Source organism: Mus caroli, chromosome 2 (assembly GCF_900094665.2).
Source record: "Mus caroli chromosome 2, CAROLI_EIJ_v1.1, whole genome shotgun sequence".
NCBI lineage: Eukaryota > Metazoa > Chordata > Mammalia > Rodentia > Muridae > Mus > Mus caroli.
The window spans coordinates 94,306,700-94,312,575 of record NC_034571.1 but is presented as its reverse complement, the minus strand read 5'-3'; positions in this window follow the sequence as shown (position 1 = coordinate 94,312,575).

The following is a 5,876-nucleotide window of genomic DNA, read 5'->3' as shown; positions in this document are numbered from 1 at the left end:
TGAATTTGAGGGCACACATCAAAATAGAAATATGAACTCTGAAATCATGTGAGAGTTATGAAGAAGGTGGCACAGATGTAACTGGTATATGGATTTTGAAAGGCTTTGTAATTTCTTTCATCCATTTACCTCCTCCATTAAAATGTGGAAAATAGGAAAATAATGAAGATCAAATGAAACCTGTCAACAACATAGCTACATCACATATCATAGCGTTGGCTTCTTAATGAACAGAAAATAAATACTATATCCTAAACTGTATGAAAACCCTTATTAAATGTCCACTCTGTTCTTGGATATTTGGGGAAGTCAGTGAGCAGGGCTTCCTTCCTTCCTTCCTTCCTTCCTTCCTTCCTTCCTTCCTTCCTTCCTTCCTTCCTTCCTTCCTTCTTCCCTTCTCACAGGGAAATTACTAGACATACCAAAAAATGTAGACTGAATTTTGGTATATTCTTGAGAAATATTTTATTTAAAGTTACATTTTCTAAATATTTTTTAGCACATGCTGATCCTTGTACATTCCTTAGGCTGGTGCCACCTTCTCTCTTGAAGTAATTTATTGTGACTACCCATGACTCTGGCTAGTGATTATTTCTTTTGGCCTCAAGAGAAAACCAGATTGTTATCTGTGACAAGTCAAAGTGTCAGACTTAATATCCTTGCCTTTGTCTCAGATAAGTTCCAGGTACATCTTACTTGTTTTTGCATATTTCTCTGGTGACACTGAATGCCAGTTACTCGGAGACCTGTGTATAGATAGCACTTTCCTTATTGGATTCACTTGAGGCCCCTTTTTTTCTCCTTTCCTATGATCATATTACATACTACCACTTTTACTTGTGTAAGGGTCCATGATTCACTAAAGAATGATATCCCGGACTCAAATAGTTGTAAATGCAAAGAGCGTTTTACTCTGTAGGAGTCCAGCCTGCTGGGGTCTCTCATTGACCCCCTGAAGTGAGCTTGCAGGCCCGATTTAAAGCACATTGGGGAATTCTGGGTAAGTGACCTCTACCTTAATCTGTTAAGTCCAGCATTCCAGAACTATTATCAGGGCATGGGAGCTGAAAACTGTTGCTTAGGAAGTCTGGATACTGCTGCTGACCCATTGTCCTTGTCTCAGGCCAGCAGGTGTCAGGGCAGCTTCTGATGGCAGAGCAGGTTCTGACTAGCTGTCTGAAGGCTGTTTAATTTGTTTGTTTGTTTTGTTTTGTTTTCTAGGAACTGACTTGCCTTGTTTTGTCTGGACTTGCCCAGTTCTTAGGCATAGTCTCCTGAACTGCCAGTTTGCTGTCTGTCATGGAATCAGCCTAGTCTTCTCACTTGAATTTGTGTCTCAGAGAGTCCTTCTCAATGACTTTCCACAAAACAGCTACTAGCAGGGTTGAGAGGGTTAATATTCACTGAATGACCTCTGTGTAAAACAAGGAATTACTAGACTTTATATCAGTTATCATTCAAAATGCATGTAGTTATTATATTATTGGATAGGTGATAGAACAGTGTAATAGAATAATTTGCAAACCTGTTATCATCTGTGGTTATAGGAACCTCACTTATAATTCAATTTCTATAATTTTCCTACCTCTTTATATTGTATAACTTTAACACTATAACTCTAGCAAATACCTCTGAAAGATCCAATTGACTGAGTAAATACTTTTGTGAAAAAGGATTTCTTTTTTTATTAGCATATATTAATTTCATAGGATAATGCTTTCCATTACATTTTCCTGTGTGTGTGTGTGTGTGTGTGTGTGTGTGTGTGTGTGTTTGTGTATACATTTGATAATATTCACCACTAACTTTGCTGTGGATGTTAGACTAGAGTTGTCTTTTTTTGAGTTGTCTTTTTTTTTTTTTAAAGATTCTATGGTTGTTACTATTGACCTGCCTGAAGTTAATTACATTAATTAAAACCAAAAATCTTTCTGTAGTGCATAAGTTTTGAGGCTAAACCAATAGAACTTAACTTTGAGTTCTGTGTGTGAATGTGTTAGTGTGTAAGTGGGCATCATGACAAAAGAAATGGGAGATGGAGGAAGGAGGGGAGATTTTTAAAGTCAAATATTTTATATATACTTCCTCCTGCCCTAATAGCCAAATACTGGCTATTATCATTCTGTTCCCTTTGAGCTTGAAGGTCTTTATGACTGTCAACTCTAGGATGTGTCTGGTTAATTTAAATCTCATTTAAGCCCATTATAGTTTTGTTTTTTTTTTTTTCAGATAACTGTGATGTATACTATTGCTTCTGAAGTCACCACAATGCAACCAACTAACTTTTTATTTCTAATGTGTCTCAGCTCAGATTTGGAGCCTGCAGAGTCTGAGCTGCCCTCCATAGGAGGGGTGGAAGAGGCGATGTCAGTGTTGCCTTCTGATGAGTTCATCTGAATTGCAAAGCACGAGTTCATGGCCTCATTAGAACACCAGCTTTAGAAACAACTCTGTTTTTCTTTTACTAAGAAAGACTTTGTTTTAAAGGATGCAATAATAGGAGCAACGTCGAAACTACATGGAAAATTTGACTGTGACAACTTGGAAATATGATAGTCAGCATGAGCCTGTAATTACAATGGTGATTCTTCTGCCACTTACTAATTCAAGACCATAATGGATTTGAAATTCGGTATCAAGAGTGAGAGTGCATGTCTTTGAGTCAAGTTGATTTGGACTCACATACTGTCTATTATTACCCTTTGAGCATCTTATGGAGATAAGTTGCTGGCAGAACCTCCATTTCCTGATTTAAAGTTTATACACCTCACAGCATCTGTTGGGATTAATATCTACTTCACAGGGATACTATGACGACTAAACAAATCCAGATCTGGAAATATTAGTGCAATACCAATCTTATTGTCAATTATATTTATTTGTGTGTATGTTTGATTACATGTATGTTTTAGTGTTGATGTATTTGAGTAGAGATATCTTCCCCTACCAAAAAGCATGCTTGTCTGGAGGTCAGAGGCTCCTCTCAGGTAGTAGTTTGTATCTTCTACCTTGTTCAAGACATAGTCTCTCTTGATTGTACTGCTGGATATGCTATGTTGGTTGTCCATGATTTGATAAATCCATGGTCTCTGCCTTCCAGCTACAGGTAGAAGTACGCTGCAAATACAACTGCTGTGCCTAGCTTTTAAATGGTTCCTAGGGATCCAAAATCAGGTCTTCTGACTTGAATGGTAAGAGCTTTGGCCACCAACCAGTTCAGCTCCCTACCCACCAACATCTTTCTTTAATTAGATAACTGATTATCAGTGTTCCACTTGGATTTTAACACACCATTTGTTTATATACCTTTAACTACTTCATATATTAATTAATTACTTCTTTGTGACTATTATCCTATGAATAGGTTATACTCATTCACATTTTCATGCTTTTGTCTATAACATACTTCTACATTTAATCATTTTTCTTCTTATTTTGCCTATTTTAGTGAAAAATTCAAGCACCATTTACTTCAAGGAGCTTTCCCAATTTCTGACCTCTTTCATACACACACACACACACAATTTAGTTCATTATTATATTTTATTTTTTATTTACCCTTATTTATTTATTTCATTCAAATATTCCCACTCAGTTAACATTATACACATTGTTTTTCTGGGGCACTGACCTTGTCTTAACATTTTTCATTACCCAGAGTATTTCTAAAAACATGTAATATTAATCCAAACCCTAGTGTTTTGTAATTTGTGTATAAATAATTTCCCAGGTAATTATTGAATTGTTCTCTCTTTAAGCATCATTCCCAAGCCATTGCTAAAGTTTACTCAAAGCAATATTCGGCCGATGTAATCCTTCCCAATTACAAACTTTTAACACTTGCCAATAACATTAAAAATGTATGTCAAACTTTGAAATCAATAATTTAAATAACCTGCAGCCTAATATTAACTATTATCTATCTATTCTAATAGAAAAACCTCAGTCTTTCATTCCTCTTTCTGCTATGACCTGCTATGAAGCTATGTGATACAGATGTCTATGTAGGACTGAGAATTTAACACCCTTTCATTTTCTACAACTTGACCAACTATTAGTATAAATCACAATCTATGGTATTGATCACCATTTACTGCTAAAATAAGCTTCTCTGTTTAGAGTTGAGAGCTTTACTGATATGAATATAAGGATAAATATTTAGGGAGAAGTTTAATATTATGTTCTTTTAACAAAATAATAGCAGTAGTTCTTCTCAAGAGCCTATTATACACTGAACCATGGGTTCTTGGCCCAGTTAACATCACTGGGAATGAGTTCTACATTGTGTATAAGGTCTTATATCCAGTCATAAAGTAGTTAGTTACTCCTATAATATTTCTATAATATTGCAAAATTGGCACATTTTGCTGGTTTAGTGATTATTGTAGCTCTCAAGTTTTACAGCTTCTAAAAGCCAGAGGTAGTTGGGGATTGCTGTGAAATAGTTTTTGTTAGATATGACTACCTAGCCAAGATCTCAGCATGGAAGGGTGTGGAGTTCAGGAAGTTCCTTCTCTATACAGGAATTATGGGTAATAATTGGCTGCTGGGAGAGCAAGAGGTCATTTTTTTTCAGAGATGAGACTCCAGGATTGGCTACTCATGTTCTAGTGGATGGCCTTCATCTGTGCCCATAGGGGCAGCACTAAGTGGACTCTGGACTGCAAAGAAGCCCATGAAGTTGAAAGGGAAAACTGCAGAGTGAGTACAGGAGAGGGGGATGGGGAGTAGATTTGTCTGATACTTACCATATGCATTCATGAAACTCTCAAATAACAAATTTTCAAAAACTCTCAGAGAATCTCCTTCTACTCTGTAATGATCCTGTTCCAATGGGTCATCTATGAAACAGGGAATGGGTCTTTATCTATGTGTTAACTTTTGGGAATCTGTTAAAATATCCCCGTTTATGTTCCTATCAGATCAGTAGGCTTACCGTAGCATGGGCTTCAAAACTGACCAGCCTCGACTCATTAAAAGTTTTGTAAATTTTCCCCCCACAATTGTTGGTATTGTTAGGGCAGAGTTCTTGGGTTTGGTTACCAGTATTTTATCTTAGTCTTCTATAACAATCTGAGTATATTATGTAAACTAAAATTATTCCCCATACCTCTAGACACTAGAAAACACATGATTGGGATACCAACAGGTTTAGACACTGACAGGGATCCACTTAATTTATAAATATTCCTGAATGTAACTTAATTTGGTTGAGGAAGTTCTCTGGTGCCTATTCTATAATGACAACAAATCTATTTATAAGGCCTATATCCTGATGACTTATTCACTAGCCAAAGCCCTGCCTCCCAGTTTTACTATATTAGTCGTTAGGTGGTAATGTGTGGCATTTTAGGAAAAGTGATCAAACATCCTTGTTTATTTTATAAGAAATGTTATTTCTCCTACCACAAAGTAACACACATATTGATATAGTGCATTTATATTTGCAACCCCAAAGGAAGAACAACAATATCAACCAAGCAGAATACCCAGAGCTCCCAGGCACTAAACCACCAACCAAAGAATAAACATGGAGGGACCCATGGCACTAGCTGCATATGTAACAGAGGATGGCCTTATCTAACATCAATGGGAAGGGAGGCCCTTGGTCCTGTGAAGGTTTCATGCCCCAGTGTAGGAGAATGCTAGGATGGTAAGATGGGAGTGACTAAGCCTCTGACCCACTCTTCAGGGGGTAGACAAGGGGTAGCCCAAATAGGGAGCCCTGGGGCTACTCTCTAAAACTCCGGGGTTATGGGAGAGAGGGATGAGGGAAGAGAAGTTTCCACACCAGTGAGAGTGAGCACAGTGGATCATGGCTGGAGCACAGGAAGGCCTTCCATCAGTAGATCAGAAATGGCTCATTTAGAGAAAGC